This window comes from Anomaloglossus baeobatrachus, chromosome 3 (genome assembly GCF_048569485.1).
Source record: "Anomaloglossus baeobatrachus isolate aAnoBae1 chromosome 3, aAnoBae1.hap1, whole genome shotgun sequence".
NCBI classification, from domain to species: domain Eukaryota; kingdom Metazoa; phylum Chordata; class Amphibia; order Anura; family Aromobatidae; genus Anomaloglossus; species Anomaloglossus baeobatrachus.
The window spans coordinates 123,206,022-123,230,306 of NC_134355.1; positions in this window are offsets into that span (position 1 = coordinate 123,206,022).

Below are 24,285 nucleotides of genomic sequence, written 5' to 3' on the forward strand. Positions count from 1 at the left end.
GGTGATGTGTTGACACCACCGCTGCTCTGTATGGGGATCCCGGGAGTGGTGGTATGGAGCAGCCAGATGTTAATCCTCCCCTCCGTGGGTAGGGGGTTGGTTGTCCCGGGGCCCAATGATGAGGTGGGTGATGCAGGGCTCGGTGGGGTGCAGGGACGCGGGGGCAGCTCTGTGCCTTGCGGCACTGTGGTACTCACTCAGCCTGAGACGATGACACAGTTCTCGGTAAAACACACGGCTGGAAAGACGGTTCCCACGGACGGCTGCACTTGCTTTCCCCAGTAGGTGACGGTGACGGTCCCTTTTTCCTGCACCTAAGATGATGATGGTTGCGATGGGTTCCCACCGGTAACCCGCTCCTCGGCTTGGATATGGGCCGGAGGAGCCCTACTTTGCCCGCAGGCGCTGGCCCTGAGAAACTGGTGCCCTGGCGGTGGCGATGTCTCTCTGTTACGGTTGGACGGTTGCCTTCAATCGGGACTTGGTTGTTAGGAGATAGACGTCCCCTTCACTGACGGATTTGGCAAATTATGACGACTCCTAGCCTTGCCGGGATCCGAAAGGCCCCTGCCCTGGTGCTGACTGTTCTTCGTATACTGCTCCAGACCGCCGGGTCACCACCCGTCCGCGGTCCTTCCAGCAACCTCCGAGCAGTCCCCCTGCAGACTATCACCGCCGTCTGCTGACCTTGCTGTCACTGTCCGGGGCACACACCCGGACCAACTTCAGGCTTTACTACTGTCACTTTTCTGTCACTTCAGCTTTTCATTGTTAGCTCCACTACCACTTCACTTGACTCAAGCTCTCCTGAGCTAAACTGTTCTTTCCACTTCTCCCTCCAAACTCCATCTCCCTGGTTCTCCCGCCTCCAGGGCTGTGAACTCCTCGGTGGGTGGAGCCGACCGCCTGGCCCACCCCCTGGTGTGAACATCAGCCCCTGGAGGAAGGCAACAAGGATTTTGGTAGCCTAGGTGTTCCTAACTGGGGTGTAGGGTGTGGTGGTGTTATGACCTGTGATCCCTGGCTTGCCCAGGGCGTCACACTTGTCCTTAGTATAGGTCATCAATGTCTGATTGGTGGAAGTCCGACACCCCACACCCGCACCGATCAGCTGCTCTCAGTGCCGGTGGTGGTAGCAGGCAGCCAGAAGTGCTTAGTTCTGGAGCTGCTCCATCAATTGATAGCGGTTACTGCACAGCTACCATTTTTTTCTGTGACTTAGATGTCCAAGACAGGCAACACAGTTCAATATATATTATACTGTTTCCACAGAGTTTAGAAATATCCACTTTCATACAAGGCTGCCACAAGGAATTTCAGAGCCCCATACTGGCAACATTTTCAGGCCCCCTTGAGACTCCACCCAGGCCCCACCCCAGCTCTGCCTCCACATTCTGCTGATCAGTGCAGGTCCCAGCAGCCGGACCCCACCAATCATTAACTTATCACTTATCCTTAGAGCACGTTCACAAGTTCAGTATTTTACATCACTTATTTATGTGTATTATACATACACATATTATAATTAGAGAACAATAACTGTTGCACAGAGAAAGATTATAAGTACATTTTCTGAAGGCAACAACAGTCACGAATCAGTAGGAAGTGTACAGGCCTTTGCTTTGAATGACTTCAGCACATCTGCGGCCACAGGACATCACTAGTCTCTCACACTGCTCTGGCGTGATTTTGATCCACTCTTCTTCCAGTCTCTTTCACAGTTGTTTGACTGTCGTGGGTTTCTTAGACATAACTTTGTCACCAAGGACTTTCCAGAGGTTTTCTATTGCGTTTAGATCTGGACTCTGGGCTGCACATTTCATTGTTTCAATGTTTTCTGTTTCAATGAACTGATTTAACCGTTTTGATGTATGGCATGGGGCAATGTCCTGCATGAAAATTGCTGGCCGATTGAGTGATGAACGCAAGTAAGGAACCATGTGTTGTTGAAGAAGGTTCTGATACACACTTGTATTCACTCTGCCATGTATCTATATGAGAGGTCCAACTCTGCAGAACACATTCCCCAAACCATGACACTTCCTCCACCACCTTACACTGACTTCTTAACACACTTTGGGTTCAGTCTTTTCCCAGTTTGTCAACAAACATAATATTTCCCATCAGACCCAAATAAATTAAACTTGCTTTCATCACTAACATGAACTGAGGACCACTCCTCTGTCCACACAATATGCTCCTCACCAAAGGTAAGTTTAGCCTTTTTATTCTTTCTGCTAATGAGAGGTTTGATCACTGCAGAGTGGGCTTTCAGTCCAAATGCTCCTAAACGTCGTGACACTATTCAGTGCTGAACTGCTGAGCAATTCCAGCTGCAGTTTTGAAACAAATTACACATGGAGATTATCTGCATTGTCCTGTCCTCTCTTTCGAGGGCAACCAGCCTTCTTGGGGGACTTGAAAGAGTTTGTGATGTTGTGAAGATGCAATATTCCTGAAATCACAGACTTAGAACAACCAAGTTCTCTTGCTATGGCTGATAGGGTCATCCCTTTGGCCTTCATCTGGACAATCTGCGAGTTACATAGGGTTTGTGAGTTAATTAAGGAAATTAGCACCAAGTGCCAGAGTAACACCAATAACTTGCAGGTATCTGAAAGTGTTCTCTAATTTTGATCTGTGTTCTTTTTCATTTATCTCATTTACATTTTTTAAAATTGTTCAGAGGCGGGCAACCAAAATAATAAATGGAGTGGGTGCATTACAATACCCAGAAAGGTTTTCAAAATTAGGTCTATTTACACTAGAAAAGAGAAGACTTAGGGGAGACCTAATAAATATGTACAAGTATATCAGAGGGCAATACAGACATCTCTCCCATGATCTGTTTGTACTAAGGACTATGACAAGAACAAGGGGGCATTCTCTTCGATTGGAGGAAAGAAAATTTCTACAGCAGCATAGAAGAGGGTTCTTCACAGTAAGAGCAGTGAGGCTCTGGAACTCTCTTCCTGAGGAAGTGGTGATGGCCAACTCACTGAATGAATTTAAGAGAGGAATGGATGCTTTTCTTAATAGCAACAGTATAGAAGGTTATGAATAACATAATATTACAGGTAGATAGTTGACCCAGCTTAGGAGTCGGGAAATATTTTTTTTCCCTATGAAGAAAATTGGTTTCTACTCTGTGGGTGTTTGCCTTCCACAGATTCAACACTGCAGGACAGCGGCACTAAAAATAAGCTAAACTAGATGGACATAAGATCTTCCTTCACTCTTAGAAACTATGTTACTATGTTACTATATATTATGTGATTTACTGTAAATTCAATTTATGAAATGAGCTTAAAGTGCTGCTAGTTTACTTATGTTAGGATATAATCACATAGGCTGTATAGGACTGCTGTTGTCTAATTTTGGGGGGAGGCACAGAAGTGAACCGGAGCAGTTACTGTCAGAATTCAGCGGGCCACAGATCAGGAACAAGACCAGACAATGTTGAGGAATTAGGTTTTATTGACCAAATAGGATTGGGATAAGTAACGCAAAATAACTTGTAGAGATTATCACAAAGAAATATAACCTACACCAGGCCAGGAAGACCGAGACCAATGTGCTGCCACAGCGATACTCTCCAATGTATCCAGAGGTATCTGTATAAATTTACCAAACAGGTGCTCTGCTTAGTACAAGGATGCAATTTCTACTCTATGTGCGCGGTGAGGGTCACTAGGTGTACGGATGGTCCTGTCGATGGGCCAGCACAATGACTTACAAACTTAACTATAATGCTATCTTCCCCTTCCCTTGTATCCCACACACAGCAACAGGCTATCCAGGTGCCAGGTTTTAGCAGTAACGCCAGATCTTTAAGTGTGAGCAAAATCAGTCCTATCTAAATGGATGCAGTCTAACCGATGTGTAAACACCTCTCGCCAAGAATGTCTGCTTGGGGCCTGAGCTCAGGACTTACAGTTCCACTAATTATTACAGGAATAATGGGCTGGAAAGGGGGTATCGGTAGATTCCAATGAAGTATTTGTATCTTTGGTAGATTTAAACGGAGTATCTGTACCTTTGGTGGCCGACAACCAACCGGAAAGAATTACCACAGGCAAGGATGTATTCTGGAATACAGTTCTTTGTATGACCATAAATGACTGCTTTCCCGATGTGGCACTAACACGTCTCACATGCTCAGTAGACAGTCTCTATCAGATCCAGTATTCTTAATAATTGGGTCGAGAGCAGCTCAACACATGACTGCCCTCTGTGGGCGGGTCAACACACTGTCCAGCCTGCACAGAGATCCCTCTGGTGGGCAGGAGGAGACACTGCAGGCTTCAGCTCCACATTCTCACACAGACAACACTAGGGGGCCCAAGCACACAGCACTGAGGGGCACTCAGTGCTGGGTACGCCCGGGCATACAGCACTGGGGGGGGGCACAGCATTTGCTTCACAGCTTGATTCCTTCAGGCTCCTGAGCACTGCTGCAGAACCATAACAACAGCAGCACAGCTCTCTCTAACTGTAGCTGTAGGGAAATTGTGGACTTACTGTGGGAGTTGACTAACAAATATAGTCGTGCTCCACCCACCACACAGAATGGCCACCCGCCTGCCCGCTGTCTCTAATGGCAACCGTCTGTATCCACAGCTGAGGGTTAGAAATGGTGGGTGTGGTGTCACAATGAGCACACACTGAGGTGTGCGTGCTATGTCAGTGTGACACCCTGGGCAAGCCAGGGGTCACAGGTCATAACACCACCACACCCTACACCCCAGCTAGGAACACCAAGGCTAACCAAAAATCCTTGTTGCCTTCCTCCAGGGGCTGATGTCCACACCAGGGGGTGGGCCAGGCGGTTGGCTCCGCCCACCGAGGAGTTCACAGCCCTGGAGGCGGGAAAACCAGGCAGGGCAGTGCAGTTGAGGAGTCAAGCTAGGGAGGAGGAAGTAGAAGGAAGTGAAGTGGTAGAGGAGCTTGAGAGAGGAGTTAAAGTGGAAGACTAAGTGAGAGAAGTGACAGAAAAAAGGAACAGTTAAGCAAGCCTGAAGTTGGTCCGGGTGTGTGCCCCGGACTGAGACAGCAAGGTCAGCAGACGGCGGTGACTGTCTGCAGGGGAGACTGCTTGGAGGTTGCTGGAAGGACCGCGGACGGGTGGTGGCCCGGCGGTACCGGAGCAGTATACGAAGAGCAGTCAGCACCAGTGGCAGGGGCCTTTCGGATCCCGGCAAGGCTAGGAGTCGCCGTGAATTTGCCAAATCCGTTAGTGAAGGGGACCTCTGGGTCTCCCAACAACCAAGTCCCGATTGAAGGCAACAGTCCAACCATTGGAGAGAGACACCGCCACCGCCAGGGCACCAGTTTCTCAGGGCCAGCGCCTGCGGGCAAAGTAGGGCTCTTCCGGCCCATATCCAAGCCGGGGAGCGGGTTACCGGTGGGAACCCATCGCAACCATCATCATCTTAGGTGCAGGAAAAGGGGCCGTCACCGTCAACTACTGGGGAAAGCAAGTGCAGCCGTCCATGGGAACCGTCTTTCCAGCCGTGTGTTTTACCGAGAACTGTGTCATCGTCTCAGGCTGAGTGAGTACCACAGTGCCGCCAGGCACAGCGCTGCCCCCGCGTCCCTGCACCCCACCAAGCCCTGCATCACCCACCTCATCACTGGGCCCCGGGACAACCAACCCCCTACCCACGGAGAGGAGGATTAACATCTGGCTGCTCCATACCACCACTCCCGGGATCCCCATACAGAGCAGCGGTGGTGTCAACACATCACCACAACCGTGGGTGGCGACACGGACAATAAACTATCCCAAATCCCAATCCCCTTTCACTCACGGGCGAGGAGCGCCGCTCGAGTCCCCGGGATCTGGCCCATCGCTCGAGCCACCGAGCGGCAGCGGCAGGCCGCTGCAGCCGCAGCGGCGCCGGACCCGAGCCGTGGGAGAGCGCGGCGTCCCCTCCTCCGCCCGCGACATCAGCATGCCTCTCAGGATCTGATTGGCGCCTGGTCGCTGCCGCAGTGATTTAACCTGCACTGGCTGGCTGTTGCTAAGTAACCAGGCTCCGCCCCTGGAGCCTGGTGAGCAGAAAAATAAAAGAGGAGGGGTGCAGTCTGCCAGCATATCCAGGCTCAACACTTTGCTTCTGCTCACAGGGCCTCATACATGAGCAAATGCAGTAATGCCCTGATGGCAGCCCTGCTGCCATATGTGGCCCTAGTGTGCTACATGACTGATACATGGGTTTTGGAATAACGCAGTATCTGGTGGCTTTTGGAGTTTCCTTTCTATTGCTGTTTTTTTTTTTTCATGGACCATTTCAGTTTGCAGAGACATTGAAATGCTAAAGCACAAGAATCTTGCTCAAAAAGCCCCCATATTGAAAACTACTTCTCCCTAGAAATCTATCTTGGTGACTATTGAGCATTTGAACCCAATAAATTCTTCATAAATTTTTAAAAAACTGGCATGTGAAAATTAAACTTATTTTAAAATAAAATAGTGTTTCCCTAGGGACATGTAGGGTCAGTAACAAGATGAAAATTGAAGGACCCACACAGAGGAAACCCTGAAGCTCCCCAAGCTACTTGATATGGGTGAGATCGTTTGAATATATTCTCATCAATATCGTATATAATTATACTGTCAGTTTCTCCTCTGAGAACCAGTGTATATCATTTTTTATATTGAGTTATTTCTTGATTATTTTTTTGTGTGCTCACTATAGGGACCACTGTCCATTTGGGTGAAATAATCGACTCAATTATTATTTGTGTTTATTGTGTTTTTTTGTTTAGTTTGTTATATCTTAGGCTTCTTAGCCATCATATATTTCAATATATGGTCATAGCTGAGCTGTCAGAATATTAAGGAGCTTTTGGTTACCTGTCACCTAATAATGGTTTTAATATATTAGGATTAAAAGTTATATTTTAGCCTTCTTGAATTGCTTCTCACATATTTATTGTCAAGTGGCCTCCCTCGTACGAGGATTGCTGTTACTAATTATTTTAATATTCTGTTAAAATTAAATCCAATATTAATTATATTTTTTAATTATTTTTTTAACTTTCCAGGATGACTAAAGGGGTAATAGGCTATGAGCCCCAAAGCTGGGTTGCCAACTATCCAGAAATCCCAGGACAGTCCTTAATAATAGGGCACTTTTTTGCCGTGTTCGAAAAAAAAAATTAAGGTGTCCATGATTTTTTTTGAGACTAAAGAATCTTATACAATTTATTTTGACTCTAATTATCATTTTATAGTTTCTAATGAAGAGAACCAATGTCTTCATGTCAGAATTATAGGCTGTGGACATGGATCACTTATATTCATAATGATTTATCTTGATTTTCCAATGTGTCTGTCAAAAATACTGTCCAGAAAAACTAAAAAGTCAAGTTGGCAATCCTGTCCCAAAGTGATCCTTTTTTGAAAGTCATACCCCTCCAGAAACTCCTCATTCATAAAGTATTTTGTGATTTTTCTTAAGCATTGGGCTGTGAATATGACAAATTACAATATTGTGTGGATTTAACTCATTTTTTAAATTTTTTTACAACATGTAAAAAAGTATTCTGCAAATGTGTATGCAACTTTTCACAAATAACACAATATCCTTCAATGGTTATAAAAAGTTTGCCATCACATGTGTTAAAATGCCAGATTTGTGTCATGTAAAAAATCCTACCATGTCACAGCAAACCTTTCAGTGGGTTCCTAACTTTAAATAGCATTAGCCTTAAAGGTGCTGTGTCATGCGCCAACCACCGCCAGAAAGACAGTGTGTAACATGGTGCAGGGCGGCAGTCATGGGTAAGGGATTCACTGCTTTGCTCCCCTCACGACATACCAAATGAGCGTTGTGGAGTATGTGGCTGTGGACCTGGCTGCAGTGGTACTTCTCGGTCACCAACTAATTTTTCATCATTTTGTTCACACGTTGCGGTTGTGCTTTCAGGGTTATTAAAGACAGGTCCATAACGCTTAAAAACTGAATGTTGTTTACTTGTAACATGTTTCAAACAACATTTCACTTTGCTTGCAACAGGTTTCACACTGGGCTTCCTACAAGTCATTAACATCTTAACACAGACCTGCTCTTCTGTTGTGGCTACAGACAAGTTCACATGAAGGAGGCTGGGCGCAGTTAGCGTCTTGCTGAACCCTGGATATCCAACAATACAGGTCCATGTGTTTCGCTAGACTACCCTACACACTATGCTACTACCTCACCGTGACTCTTCAAGTCAAACACCCAGTGTTAGTGACCATCAGTCAACACTGGGTCCGCCACTGTCTGTGCTGCTCACACTCGCCTGCTTGATGGGTGGTGTTCTCTGGTACCTCAATTCACCTCGATAGAGCTTTAAAGCTGCAATCCGTCTTTAGTCATCTTTACTTCCTTCTGCACACTACTTTTGCTACACCACACTCTCCACTCTGCTATATCTCCTCTCTTCTTCATTTAACAACTCAATTCTCTAAAATCAGGAAATACCTAACATTATATTTTATTCACTCTGGGCCGGCTTCTTTAGTTAACCCTTTCAGCCCTGTCACTATACCTGAGGCCTAAGCTTTCCCAGCTAATGGTGGCTGACAGCATTGCACCCATATATTCTTACACAGGGATTGAAGCATACTACTGCAACTACACATATACACACAAATTATACACTCGGACTTCCGGTCATGCGTACTATGAAGCTGGGTGTACTGGGTGTACTGGGTGGCTTCAAACTGAAGTAGTGTGCATGACCGAATCTCCGGGGTCATGCGCACTGAAATCCAGTGTCGGGCGGTGATGGCAGTGGAGAGGTTAGTGAGATCATCCTCTGACACTGCGCATTAATTAGCATGTTAGCATGCCCACAGAGGCGTACTAATATGCTAATAGAGCCGACTAGCCAGAGAAACTAATGCCCAGGGGACTAGTCCCCTCACTCATTAGCATACGATAAAAGATCTTTAGGAATACGTTTTCTAAAGATCCCTTTATCTACGCTAGTGTATACAGGGACAGTTAGGCAGTGATTAGTAATATGGAGCCAGAACTGCTCGTGGTTCTGGGTGTATATTGGACCTGACAGGTTCCCTTTAAATCTCAGTTCGGAAGACAGTGTACAGAACTGAACTGCATGTTGGCCCACCATCAGACTACCCTGTCACAGTTTAAGAAGAGAGTAAGCAGCTGAAGTGACTCAACCTGGCTCATCCAAGACTTTACAGAATACATCTCCTCTATCCCACAAGGGATTGAGCTATGCAAGAGCCTCTCCACCTAGGTGGGACATTAAAAATGCCACTGTGGATTGGTCTAAAGGAAACTGATGTGACAGTACACTAATTAATGAAATCATGGCATTGCTTAGGATCCCATCGAAGCTAGGTAGAACAGAGAGGCATTGACCTTCTCCAGGTGCTGGTGTAGCAGGAAATGGAGGACTCTCAGGTTAAGGCGTTCAACCAGGAATTCAACAACCGCAAGTAGGACAGGATCTGACTTTGCTGCTCCCGTTGGCGGGTCTTTTTCTGGAACAACTTTGTTAGCGGAACAATATTTGGATCAGCGGGGTCCATGGCCTGCGCAAACGCTTGCTGCTCCAGGAGTCAGGGACGCAGGTAACAGGAAGAACTGGATCAGGATTACAGGCATGGGTGGATTCAGGTACTGGTGCTGACTGAACTGCTGGTACTGACAGGACGGTTGGTTCAGAAAGGAAGTCTGGTACTGACAGGATAGCTGGTACTGACGGGACGGCTGGTTCTTTTATGATGGCTGTTTTGGACAGGAGAGCTAGTTCAGACAGAACAGCTAGTTCAGACAGGATGGCTGGCATGGTACTCTGGCTGGCAGGAAAGACACGAGCTCCGTCAGGCAGTTCCAGTTTACTCCTTTAAGAATCGGGGAGTTGCTAGAGGACCTGCGCATTGTGCGCAGGCCCTCGAAGGAGGATTCTGCAGCAGGACCCAGCATACAGAAGGAGGAGAAACAGAAGGACAGCTGCGGCAGTATGTTAGCATCCCTGTAGGGATCCAGCATTACACAAACACTGTGCATCACCAAAAGAACACCATACCAATAGTTAAGCATAGTGGAGGCAGCATTATAATTTGGTGCTGTTATTCCACAGATAGAATTGTGGCTTTAGTCAAGGTGGAGGGAACTATGAACAGTTCCAAATATCAGTCAATATTGCAATAAAATGTTAAGGCCTTGCTAAAAAACTGAAGATGACAACTAATTGCACCTATCAGCATGACAACAACCCTTAGCATGCCTCCAAGTCCAAAGCTGGATCCAAATGAAATTCTGTGGTTTCAACTGAAGAGGCGCTGTACACAGGAGATGCCCCTGCAATCTGAAAGATTTGGAGCACTGCTGCAATGAAGAGTGGCCAAAAATTGTTCTAAATGTGCCATTCTGATAAACTCTTATCCAAAATGACTGAATGCTCCTATAAATTCAAAGGGTTCTTTAACAAAAAGTATTAGTTTAAGGGTGTGCATATGTGGCACCACTGAGGCTCAGTCGCCACGGGTACTGCATCTCTTTTAAGATGTAATATTCATTCCGGGTGAGAGGAGGTTAATCACTAGTGTTTGTTTCACTTACACAATTGTTGTGAATATTGTCTGTGTGGGTGCTGTTTTGAAGCTCCCTCTAGTAGTGGAGCTGAATCTGAGCCTGTGACTCAGACAGGTGTCGACGTTAATTTGTAGGGATGATCGAATACCTCAAATGTTCGGCTTCGCGAATATTTGCCGAATAGATCTCCACTATTCGCGAATATTCGATGCGCTATGTAAGTCTATGGGAAACCCAAATAGCAACTATTCGGCACTATTCGGGCTTCCCATAGACTTACATTGTGAATCGAATATTCACATAGCGGCAACCTATTTGTTGGATATTCGCGAAGTCGAATATTTGAGGTATTCGATCATCCCTATTAATTGGGAATTAGGGAAGTCCTATTGCAGACAAGTCTGGTCTATATAGGAGAGCGCTTTTTGCCTTGCTGACGCCGGTTATAATTGTATATTCCTCAGTCTCTGTTCCTGGTTTGGAGTTCTGTCCATCCCTGTTTCCCTGATCTAGACTTCTGCAGATAAGTTCTCAGTTTTTTCCTTGCTTCCTGGTTTACACCTTAGGGTGTTGTTTTTTTCCTTGTTTTGCTTTGTATCTGTTTTCTTGCAGGTGAAGTTTGGTTGTGAGCATGGGGGTTCCCCCTTTGCTAGCTCTCCTGCAGGAAAAGGGATTTTCTCCCTGTCTAACTTGTATTATCTAACTGATTATTTGCTCTTCTGTATTTTTGTGCTTTTTTTTTGTATTTTGTTCTCCCATTATTTACAGGAGTACCTGATATAGTGGGGGTGAGGTCGTTCAACCTCCAGGACAATTTTTACTATCAGGAGTTTGGTATTTTTCTATAGGGATTTTGCACTGACCACAATCAGTTTCCTTTCCTTTTCTTTGTATCAAGTTAGTTGGGCCTCACCTTTGCTAAATCTATTTTTCCTATCTGTGTATTGTGTTTTCCTACATCACCATAATCTTTATATGTGGGGGGCTATCTTCTTCTTTAGGGACTTCTCTGAGGCAAGGTAGATTTCCTCATTTCTCTCTGTGGGGCGTAGCTAGTTTCTTAGGCTGTGACGAGGTGTCTAGGTTATTAGGAATGCTCCATGGCTACTTCTAGTGTGGTCTGATATGGGATTGCGGTCAGCCCAGGTTCCAACTACTCCTGTTTTCTTGGTGTTTTTTCACCAATGGGAGTTTTTTGTAATATTCCACAGTTACCGGATCATGACACACAATCCCCAGCCCATGAGTTAGCTAGTTATACAACACAGGAAGCCAGACAGTCTGGGGAATTCCCGGTTACCAGGTCAACAGCCACTATGAGTCATCAAGAAGGTGGGGGCTGACTGAGGGAGTAGGTACACATAAACAGTTTATAGTCAGATTAGTCTGGGACCGAGAAGCAACAATAGTTCCCTGGGGGGTGTGCAACCCAGCTAGACCGCCCGGGATGCGTGCTTCAGAGCTATCTAGGGAAAGGAGAAAGTGCCAGAACATCATAGGATTTGTAGCACCACGGCTGCTAAGAGAGAGTGCTTGAGAGCTTCTCTTGGCTAGAACTGTACAGACTGTAAGAGGGCGAGAGGCAACCAGTGGAGATGGTGAGACAGAAGGGAACATGGTAGCTGGAGGTCGAGCCTAACCGTTCTCAGAGTGCCAGCACTGACAGGGTGCAGAAGCCCTACGGCTTGTCTGCCAGAATCTCCAGGGGATGGGGATTTCAAGTCCCATCGCCCACCACTTATTTTCCTGGAGCACAGTGACACATAGGATCTAGGATCGGGATTGCAGCCAGGCCCCACGGCGAGGATCCGCGCCACCTGCATACGGGACATGACACTTAACGTTAAGAGAGACACTGGGATCCCCAAGCCTCTTCAAGCCACAGGGATCCACAACCAAGTGCAAGGAAGGGAGGTCTCACACTTCACAGACACCTGTGATTGCCTCTGATTTACCTGGGACCGGCTGAGGCCCATCTCGGCGGAGAGCGGCACCTCCAAGGTGCCTTAAGAACTGTGAGTAAAGAGAACTTTGAACCGCAGCCCCCTGTGTCGTCCCTGTCTTTGCCGGCACCCCGCGTGTCGGTGCTCCCGTGGACTACTGCCCTCGTCATCTACCCAGGGCCCGCTCCGCCTGTGGAGAGCGACATCATCCTGGCTGCTATAACATCTGCCCCGGCGAGGAATTCTGCAGCAGTGACTAATCCCTGGCCGCATACCACAGGTGGCGTCATGACAAACTTTCCCAACCACCCCACTTTCCCTTCATTTGCTGTACGCCTCGAGGCAAAGGAGCCGGGCAAGGCCACCCATGACATTGCCTGACCCGACCCGCGACTGCCCGGCAATGAGTAGGTTAACCACCTGCCCCGTGGGGTGCTACACATATTTATGCAACCACATTATTTTAATTCTTTATTTTTCTTTTTTAACCTGAAAAGATTTGAGTTTATTGTTCAGTTGAATTGTAGAAATTATGGGTGATGGTAAAAGTGGAAAAACTTAAAAAATTATTTTCAGCGGTATGATATTGAGATGACAAAAACATTGATTATTAACAGGGGTGTGTATAGTTTTAAATCCACTGTATGTGGTTGTACACTACTTTTCTACTTTTTCTGTTCATAAGAGAGGTAGCACCATTTGCTTTTTGGAGCGTAAGTTTTGCTGGAATAATTGTTGGTCTTCATTTTGCATTTGTAGAGCCACTGAGTTACCCGAACAGTAGAAAAGACCCCATTTCAGAAACTGCACATCTCAAAGCTTTCATCTATCGGAGAGTATTTTGACTGAATAGGTATTTTCCACAAATTATTTCATCATAGATTCTGCAGCATTAAACTGCAATGATTCCAAAGATGTGACAAGATATGGCCCAATATCTTGTGTCCAGTTTGGGACACTGAAAAGACAGTTTGCAAATTATTATGCTATGTCTCCAGGCTTTTAGAAATTCCCTACATGTGGCCCTAATCTTTTGGCTGGACATAAGACAGGGATCAGGAGTCAGAGAGCAACATGCACAATTGAGGCCTAATTCAGTGGTTTACACAACACTCGTCTACTATTTCAGAGGTTTAAGGGTGGAAAAAAATAATATCCTCAAGAAATGTCATTTTTGAAAACACCCCTTATAGCATTTGCGAAGGAGTGAACAGAACATTTTGAGTAAAACTTGCAACGTTTTCAGTCATGCTATTCTAGTGCCCAATATGTTGTGCCCCTGTGAAAGGACAGTTTTATTATTACCATATATAATCGTATATAAGCCAAGTTTTTCATGTTGAAAGTCCCCCTCGGCTTATACTCGAGTGATTGTCCCATTTCTTAATTATAAAACACATTTTTCCCTCCAAAGCTGAGAAGAAAATTGGGGTACGTCTTGTAATCCGGATAAAGCTTACCGGGTCAGTGCAGCGGGGTGAGAGGAGGGAGGGTCGACGATACTGTGGCTCGGGGTTGTTGCAGCAGGAGGGTTGGCGATACTGGGAGCTAAGGGGTGTCGCAGCAGGCGCCATTGAGCCTGCCGGAGGGCGGCAGACTCCATTGAACCTGCCTGCTGGCTGAGGGCTCCGTTGAGCAGGTCTGCAGTTGATGTACTAGACTTCAACAAAATGGCCTATTTCTATGGGAGCAGTAGTGTAATGTGTGGCCACCCGCTCTGTCTACTTCTATGGAAGCAGTGGTGTAATGTGACACCGGTCTGTTCATCTTTATGGGAGCAGTAGTGTAATGCATGACATGTCTCTGTCCACTTCTATTGGAGCAGTAGTGTAATGTATAACACTGCTCTGTCCACTTCTATGGGAGCAGTAGTGTAATGTGTGAAACTGCTCCATCTACGTCTATGGGAGCAGTATTGTAATGTGTGACATCACTCTGTCCACTTCTATGGGAGAAATAGTGTAATGTGTGACACCACCCCATCCACTTCTATGGCAGCAGTGGTGTAATTAATGATACTGCTCTGTCCATTCCTATGTGAGCAGTGATGTAATGTGACACCGCTGGGTCCACTTCTATATGAGCAGGGGTGTAATGTGTGACCCTGTTTCTTTCACATCTATTTGAGCAGTAGTCTAATGTGGGACCCCTATCTGTGGAATCAGCAGTATAATGTGTGACATTGCTCCATCCATTTCTAGGGAAGCAATGGTGTAATCTGTGACCCCCATTCGTCCACTTTTAAGGGAGCAGCAGTGTAATGTGCAACACCACTCCATTCCCTTCTAGGGGAGCAGTGGGGTATTGTGTAATACACACTGGGATTGAATATGCAGCTCTGTGGGCTGTACCACAAATGATATGCATTGGATACACAGTTCGGGGGAGTACCACACATGATGGGATTAGATTCAAAGCTCTGGGGGGTACTACACATGATGGGCATTAGATACATGGCTCTGGAGGTACATGTGATATGTAGTAGATACACGACTCTATAGGTATGTGGCGGCCCTGAGGCTTCAGTCGCCACAGGGTACTGCACCTCACTTAAGGTGCAGTACATATCCTGGGTAATGGAGAGGATAATTTCTGGTGTTTAGCACTTATACAACATTCACACAAACACCCAGCTAATGAGCCAGTCAGTTACACAACTCAGGAAGTCAGCCAGCCTGGGAACTTCCTGGTTACCAGGGCAACAGCATGGGAGGTGGGGCAGCACTGGGGAAGTTACAGAACACACAAGAAATCACTTCAGAATAGTCTGGGACATAGAACAACACGGTCGCTGGAGAGAGAGCTTAAGAGCTTCTCCAGCTAGGACCGGCCTGACTGGAAGAGGCAGGAGACGACCGGATAGGCTGGAGAGACAGAGGAGAAACACGGTTACTGAGGGGAGAGCTTCATTGCTCCCTCAGAAGTGGCGCAGAGCAGGGTTCAGAGCCCTAGGGTGGAACATACTCCATGTTGGACTACCAGAATATGCAGGACAGGTTGATTGTATGTCCCTATGGCCACCACCAATTCCCAGAGCACAGTGGCACATAGGGCCCAGGGTCGGGATTACGGTCAGGCCCCACAGCGAACCCGCATCACCTGCATATGGGACGGTAGCTGGGTTACAACAATCAGGGTCCCCAAGTAACTTCAGGCCATGGGGATCCAACACGAAGTGCAAGGAGGAAGGTCTCTCAGTTTACAGCACCGGCGTTGACCTTGGACTTACCTGGGATCGGCTGGGGCCCATCACGGTGGAGACCGGTACCCTGAGTGCAGCACCAGAACTGTGAGTAAATAGATTTTAACCCACACCTGCTGCCTCAGTCTATCATTACTGGTGCTGGCGCCCCGTGCTCTGGTGCCAGCAGCTGACTATCATCCCCATCATCCTCCCTGGTGCCTGCTCCACCTGTGGGGAGGTGAACCATGCTTGCTGTGATACCAGCAGCCCCGGAGGACAGCACTTGCAGCGGTGACTAATCCCTGGCCGCGTACCACAGGTGGCGTCAAGAGACAAACTTTCATTCCATCATTCAATTCCAATACCTTTTTTATTGTACGCTTCGGGGCCACAAAGCCGGGCAGGACCACCCGTGACATCCCGAGACCCGACATCACCAGCCCGGCGATGAGTTATTTAACCCCTGTCCCGTGGGTGCTACAAGTATAACATGTGATGGATATTAGATACACGTTCTGGGGGTACAACATATCATGGGCATTAAATACACATTTCTGGGGTGCAGTTGAAACCAGAAGTTTACATACACTATCTAAAAAGACACATCTGCATGTTTTTCTCACTATCTGACATGAAAGCAGAATAAACCTTTCCCATTTTAGGTCAATTAGGAACCAAAATTATTTATATTTGCCAAATGCCAGAATAATGAGAGAGAGAATGTTTTAAGGCATTTTTATTACTTTCTGCAAAGTCAAAAGTTTATATACACTAAGAATACTATGCCTTTAAACAATATAGGACAGCCCATATGATGATGCCATGTCTTTGGAAGCTTCTGATAGGTTTATTAGCAACATCTGAGTTAATTAGAGACACACCTGTGGATGTATTTTAATTCACACTTGAAATACACTGCTTCTATATGTAGCATCATGGGAAAGTCAAAAGAAATCAGCCAAGATCTCAGGAAGAGAATTGTGGGAGGTGTATCCTTGGGTGAAATTTCCAGATACCTGTAGGTGCATTGTTCATCTGTACAAACAATTATATGCAAGTACAAACAAGATGGGAATGTCCAGCAATCATACCGCTCAGGAAGGAGACTGGTTCTTTGTGCCAGAGATGAACGTGCTTTGGTCAGACATGTGCATATCAACCCAAGAACAAACGCAAAATACCTTGTGAAGATGCTGGCGGAAGCTGGTAAGATTGTGTCATTATCCACAGTGAAAAGAGTACTGTATCAATGCTACTATGCGAGGAAGAAGCCATTACTCCAAAAGAACATAAAAAAGCCAGATTAGTCTATGCAAATGCACACAGAAACAAAGACCTTAATTTTTGGAGACATGTCCTCCAGTTTGCCGAAACTAAAATTGAACTATTTGGCCATAATGACCATCATTATGTTTGGAGGAAAAGGGAGAAGCTTTGAAGCCTAAGAACACCATCCCAACTGTGAAACACAGGGGTGACAGTATCATGTTGTGGGCTTGTTTTGCTGCAGGAAGGACTGGTGCACTTCACAAAATAGATGGCATCATGAGGCAATACTGAAGCAATATCTCAAGATATCAACCAGGAACTTAAAACTTGGGTGGAAATGAGTCTTCCAAATGGACAATGACCAGAAGCATACTGCCAAACCGGTTACAAAGTGGTTTAAGGATAACAAAATCAATGTTTTGTAGTGGCCATCACAAAGTGAAGGAAAGGAACCAGCTTCCAGGAAAATTTCAATAAAAATAAAATTGGATTCTTTAAAATCGTACAAAATAGTGGCTCTCACAAGAAAAAGACAGGAGTCACAACCACTACTGGAGACCAGACGCGTTTCAATCAAGGAAGAAAAAACAAAAAGCCAGCACTAAATGTGCACTTCAGCACTAAAAATTCCTTATTATAAAAATGTTGAGATTTTTGGCAAAAAATTGCAATTTCTTGAGCTACCTCGCCACGTCACGGCAAATCTCATTTGAGGCAGTCCTACACTAAAATATTTTTATAAAATGTGCCATACGGCCTCACATATGAATAGTAGAACTGCTCTTAGCAGCACTCACCTGATCTATTTCAATCCCGTACCCATGACTGAGTCATGGCTGTGGGCGGGACAGGTCCGAGCAAATGCTGCATGAAGTAAATAGCCTGTGGACAAGGCCTGATGACTGAATGTGAACAGTCACCAACCGCCAAAATCTAGACAGGTGGAATACATCCCAAATTGGGGTGCACAGCAGGGTGGGGGTCAGCCACCGACCAATTCAATGAAGAAAAAACAAAAAGCCAGCACTATATGTGCACTTCAGCACTAAAAATTCCAAACTGTACTTATTATAAAATTTTGAGATTTTTGGCAAAAAATTGCAATTTCTTGAGCTACCTCGCCACGTCATGGCAAATCTCATTTGAGGCAGTCCTACACTAAAATATTTTTTATAAAATGTGCCATACGGCCTCACATATGATTAGTAGAACTGCTCTTAGCAGCACTCACCTGGTCTATTTCAATCCCGTACCCATGACTGAGTCATGGCTGTGGGCGGGACAGGTCCAAGCAAATGCTGCATGAAGTAAATAGCCTGTGGACAAGGCCTGATGACTGAATGTGAACAGTCACCAACCGCCAAAATCTAGACAGGTGAAATACATCCCAAATTGGGGTGCACAGCAGGGTGGTGGTCAATCAAGAAGTGATCTTAGACTTGGTGAGTATGTGAATAGATTACCACACCAACTTAAATGAATCACATTCATTATAAGAAATTAGTGACGTGTGTGTGAGAAAGAACCTACATAGAAAAAAAACCTCACAAAACATGAACAAATAAAACCTAAAAACTAAAATAATTTTTTAATAGTGAGGCATAACTACACTTTTTAGATGCAAGCCATGCACTATTTATGTATTTAAAGAAAAAAAAACCAAGGAATTTCCCCATCTCGCAACATCTGTTCATAGTCATCTCCCAAAAATGTTTATATTTTATTTCTGTGGCAAAAACTTCAAAACTAATAATATTTTCTGTTGTAAAATACTGGCAAAATGTTTTACCACATTAGAAATATTTCTATTTATACTCTGTTATATTTTATATTATTTAATCTTCTTATGATTAAACCTTCATATTTGGCAAAAAAACAAAACAAAACAAAAAAGCCACATAAGAAGTATTCAACCTACTGAATGGATAAAAATGGTGGAAACAGCCATGGTATCAACCTGCTTCACCTAAGAAATCATCTTTTGATAATGAAGCATAACTTCACTTTTTAGTTTTCAACCATACGGTGAAAATACCAATGATCTTAATCCACTGCGTATGAAAAATCATTTTTTAATAGTGAGACTTAACTTCACTTTTTAGATTCAAACCATCACAAAGCCCTGATCTCAATCCTATTGAAAATGTATGGGTAGAGATGAAAAAGCAGTTGTGAGCAAGGCAACCTACAAACATGGCTCAGTTACACCAGTTCTGTCAGGGGGAATGGGCCCAAATTCTTGCCAACTATTGTGAGAAGCTTGTGGAAGGAGATCCAAAATGTTTCACCCAAGTCATACAGTTTAAGGGCAATGGCACAAAATACTAATGGAATGTATGTAACCTTTTGACTTTACAGAAAGTTATTAAAATGCCTGAAAACATTCTGTCTTATTATTCTGGCATTTGGAAAATATAAATAATTTTGGTTCCTAATTTACCTAAAATGGGTTTATGGAGGGAGAAAAAAAGAGACAGAGACTGACCGCCAGACACAACCGTATAAGCCCCCCACAATGACATTGTTTGGAAGGCCTAATACCATATCTACTTACAACTCTTTACCCGATTCGACGAAACCCCATGAATCAGTCGTGCAAGATCTACGGATTTGGTTCATTGGGATCTTCACATTTGTGTTTTGTTTCTTTCTGCTACTTATGGTCTTTGAATATCAACTAAATGCTGCAAGGCACAATCATGTTCCCTGTAGAAACACATCAGACTGTCCCCTCCACTCAACATTCAATAATACCAAGCCATATTGATACTCTCCCCAGGTACCCCCGACTGTAAATCGGGTTCTGTCGTAACAGATCTTGTACTTTGATGACGAGAATCTGGCACCTGTACCTATTCCTGGACTTTATCCAACCATGATTCCAGCATTGAAGAAGTCAGATCAAGGGAATCAATCGACCAGTCATAACAATCTCCCTACATGAGAAAAAAAAGGGTTTATTCTGATTTCATGTCAGATAGTGAGAAAAACATGCAGATGTGTCGTTTTAGATAGTGGATGTAAACTTCTGGTTTCAAATATACATGGCTCTGGGGGTACTACACATGATGGGCATTAGATACACGGCTCTGAGGATACCACACCTGATGGTCATTGAATACACGGCTCTGGGGGTATGATGGGCATTAGATACATAGCTCTGGTGGGCTCCACATATGGTGGTATTAGATACATAGCTCTGAGGGTATAACACATGATGGGCATTAGATACACGGCTATAGAGGTACTACAGGTGATGGGAATTGGATACATGGCTCTGGGGTACCATACTTGATGGGATTAGATACATGGCTCTGGGGATAAAACATATGATGGGCATTATTAACATGGTTCTGAGGGTACCACACGTGATGTACATTAGATACATTGGTCTCGGGGGTACCACATATGATGAGCATTAGATACATATCTCTGGGGGACACCAGACGTGATGGGCATTAGATACATGGCTCTGGGGGGCATTATAAGTGATGGCCATTAGTAGATACATGGCTCTGGGGGGCACCACACGTGATGGTCATTAGATACATGGCTGTGGGGGCAACAAACGTGATGGCTATTAGATACATGGCTCTGGGGGGCACCACACATGATGGACATTAGATACATGGCTGTGGGGGCAAAACACGTGATGGCCATTAGATATATAGCTGTGGGGGCAACACACGTGATGGTCATTAGATACATGGCTCTGGGGGGCATCACACATGATGGTCATTAGATACATGCCTGTGGGGGAAACACAAGTGATGGCCATTAGATACATGGCTCTGGAGGGCACCACACGTGATGGTCATTAGATACATGCCTGTTGGGGTAACGCACGTGATGGGCTTTAGATACATGGCTCTGGGGGGGCACCACACATGATGTGCATTAGCTATATCACTCTGGGGGCACCACACTTGATGGGCATTAGATAGTGGACTCAGTGGACTGAGTTCTGCTATGGCTCGGCTCTGCCTTCTGCCGGGCAGACATAGGAGAGCTTAGTCAGTGTTCAGTTTTTCTGCGGTGCTTGGAGCACTGCAGTGACAGCGGCAATCCAGTGATCAGCAGCCTGGTATTAGACTACTAAACCATGAATACCACTCACCGCTGCCGATACTCAACTGAAACTGGGCCTCCACTTTGTGTTTGCCCCATTCCCAGATCTCCTCCTGTCACCACACCATGCTGAGCGGTGATGAGAAAAAAGAAGCTGGCAGCATAGTTGGGGGCTTCTAAAAATGGCGCTGATCTCCTCCCATAGCTGTGACCTCGTTAGGCCACACGCCCTTGTCACAGCTGGTGGCAGCACAATGCAGGAGATGTATCCAGACACCCAGCGCAGGTTCCTATGTATAGGGGTTGCCGTTTTTTAAGTAAGTGTCGTAGTCGGACACTAACACACCAGCAAATGAAAACTGTAGCCCCCAGTGGCAGAAGAAAGAATTAATAAATAAAAAATATTTAACTAATGTATTTAATTTTATATTAAAAATTATTGATGATATAATAATCAATAATTATTAATAAAAAAAAATCACAGCCTCTTCCCTTTTAAGTAGTGATTTACCTCTGAATTCAAGCTACCTGAAAGTTTCTCATGAGCACTGGTTGATCTTTTATCAGTTCTAACAGGAAGGGAAAAGAGAGTAAATCTCCAGCTGTTAGAATGGCAAATTTCCAGCTAAGAGGCCAAAGAAGAATGACAGGCTTGTGAATGATGAGGAAATGAAGGTCAATTGGCCATGCAGAAGAAAAATGTTGCAGGAGAACGTGGGCAGTGAAAATTATTGGAAATGATGGCAGGGGTTTGAGAAACAATGTATTATGGTTATTGGACATTCAAAGTTTTTATTTTATATTTCATCTGGAAGATGATGAAATAGACAGGCCTCCCATCAGATGACAACGATACTTCTGCAGCAGCAGCAGAAATTTCAATAAAAAGTTGACATTTCATAGAACTCTTGACTGTATTCCAATTTTTTCATATTTCTTTCGATCAGCTGCTTCCAGAAATAGTATAATTATGATTTTCGTGTGACGTCCTGGCAAAACCAGGTAGTCACAAGAGTTGTCCACCCTCCTTGTTACCACCAAAAACCCACACCCAGGTATAACACACTGCCATTAAAGCCTAGCCACCCCCTCATGATAATAAGGACACACCAGTGGACGGGATCAGGCGGAAGAGAACGCCCACCTAGGGGTACTGAGGTGTCAGAGGCAGGAACACATCAGATCAGTAGAGAGCGTGTAGTGAAGTGGAGGTGAAGTCTGACAGCGGAGTCAGGGGTACGGGCCCCAGGACTACCTGGCTAGGTGGCAGACAGTGAACTGGGCCACAGGCGATGGACATCCCGTCACGGGAAACTTTAAGTGGACCTGGGCAAGGTCGTAGCCCGCCGGTGCCGAGAGCGGGAATCCGGTCTGGAGGTTGTGCACAGACAGGGTGCCTGGACCCTAGAACGAGGAAGGTTGCATGCCCCCTTGTTAATTAACCAGCAGAGGACGAGGTTTCAGGCCTCGTTCTCCCGAAGCCCAGAGAGCAAAACGGAAGCCCAACGTGGGGGAAAGGGTGTCCGCCAGAACCTACAGAGATCCCATAGGTCAGATTTCGCGGACCACAGCTCCCATATACACACAGAACTGGGAGTGGACTTCTTCCTTCCATGCAAAGTCGTCCAACAGGAGATACAAACACAACGTGCAGGAGGAAGGGACACCTGTTCACTAACTCAGGTGTGGGACCCGAATACACCCTCCAACGGCAGCCGGTTACTGGCAACTTGGTTTACCACTGGAGTTGTGTGAAATTACTGAACTGTGAGTACACCATTGACCTCCGGTCCAACCCGGCACGCCCCCTCCAGCAGCCATCACTCCCGTGTTCAGACCACGGGCCCCGGAACTACATCTCCCCTACCCGTGGAGGAGATCCCATGTGTTGCTGCCCCGCTCCATCAGCCCCGGGCGCCCCTCACCAGGCAGCGGCGGTGTCACCATCCCTCACCGCAACCCACGGGTGACGTCACCGACACAACAAACCCCCTGTAAGTATCCCCCTTTTCGACGGTTGTGAGGACGGACGGACGTCCGAGCCTGGGTCCGGTCACCACTCGAGCTGCAGCAGCGAACCCCGGATCCGAGCGGGCCCAGAGAAGCGGCAGCGGCCCCCGCCCGCAACATTCGCATGAGCCACTATGAGATTGTCAAGACAACTGTTTCACAGGTTTCACATATAATATGTCTAACCCTTAATCTCAATCAAGAATGTTGACAGTGACCCTACTAATTTCATATTTACCAAATATTTGTCACGTACCATGGACCATGTGGTCTGCGGTGGTTACCAGTCCACCATGGTTCCAAAAAAAGTAAAAAGAAAAGAGTTTGTAACTCTAGGGTGCACTCAGTTTACCTCTGTTTCTGGCAATGTGGTGCAATGTGGTGCACTCTGAGTAATCCAGAAAACAGGGAAGCCAGGACAACACATCACAATTGGTGTTAGATTTTCCTGCTCTGTATTGTAATTGATAATTTGCCAGCTGTGATGCTCCTCTCTGCTCTGGGGCTCCCAGTCAGGATATGTTCAGGTGTGACGAGTTGCTGTCTGTGAAGGCTATGAAGGGAGCAGCTGCAAAGTGGTATTCGAACTTCTCTGTTACTAACCATACCAATGCAAAGTTCTCAAGTTTGAAGGAACTGTAGTTCTCTGGATTGTGTTTTTTTGCTCTGAGGGAGGAACTCGCATATGCAATCACCTTCTCCTACCAATGATGTCCATACCAATGATGCTGTCAATGTTTTCTTCAGTTGATTGGAGGAGACATCTAATGCCTCAATCCAGATGATCAACTGACTCCTTCTTGTCTTCTGTGAAGACTGACCTCTCAACAGTTCTTGCCGTGCAGCAAACTGGGTGAGATTTTTGATGAAGAAGCAGTAGTATCCCAGAAATCCCATGAAACTTCTGACCCCTCAAATAGTAGTTGGGACAGAGCACTTCTGGACAATAGTAATATTCTCAGGATCCAGAACCACTCCTATATTACTCACTACATTCCTAGATACTACACTCTGTGTTTCAATTGATGGCAATTGTAGGGCTTGACTTTCAGGCCGTAGTTAATGAGTCTTGAAGACATCTGACAGGTGCTGAAGATATTCTTCATACTTTCTGGAGAATACAATTACATTATTTAAAGTAGTCCAGTGCAGTCCTCGGAGTAGTAAAAAAATAATTTTTTATTATCGAAAAAATATATATAAAGTCACAGGAACATACAGCTGAAAAAGTTATTCCAATAGCTCA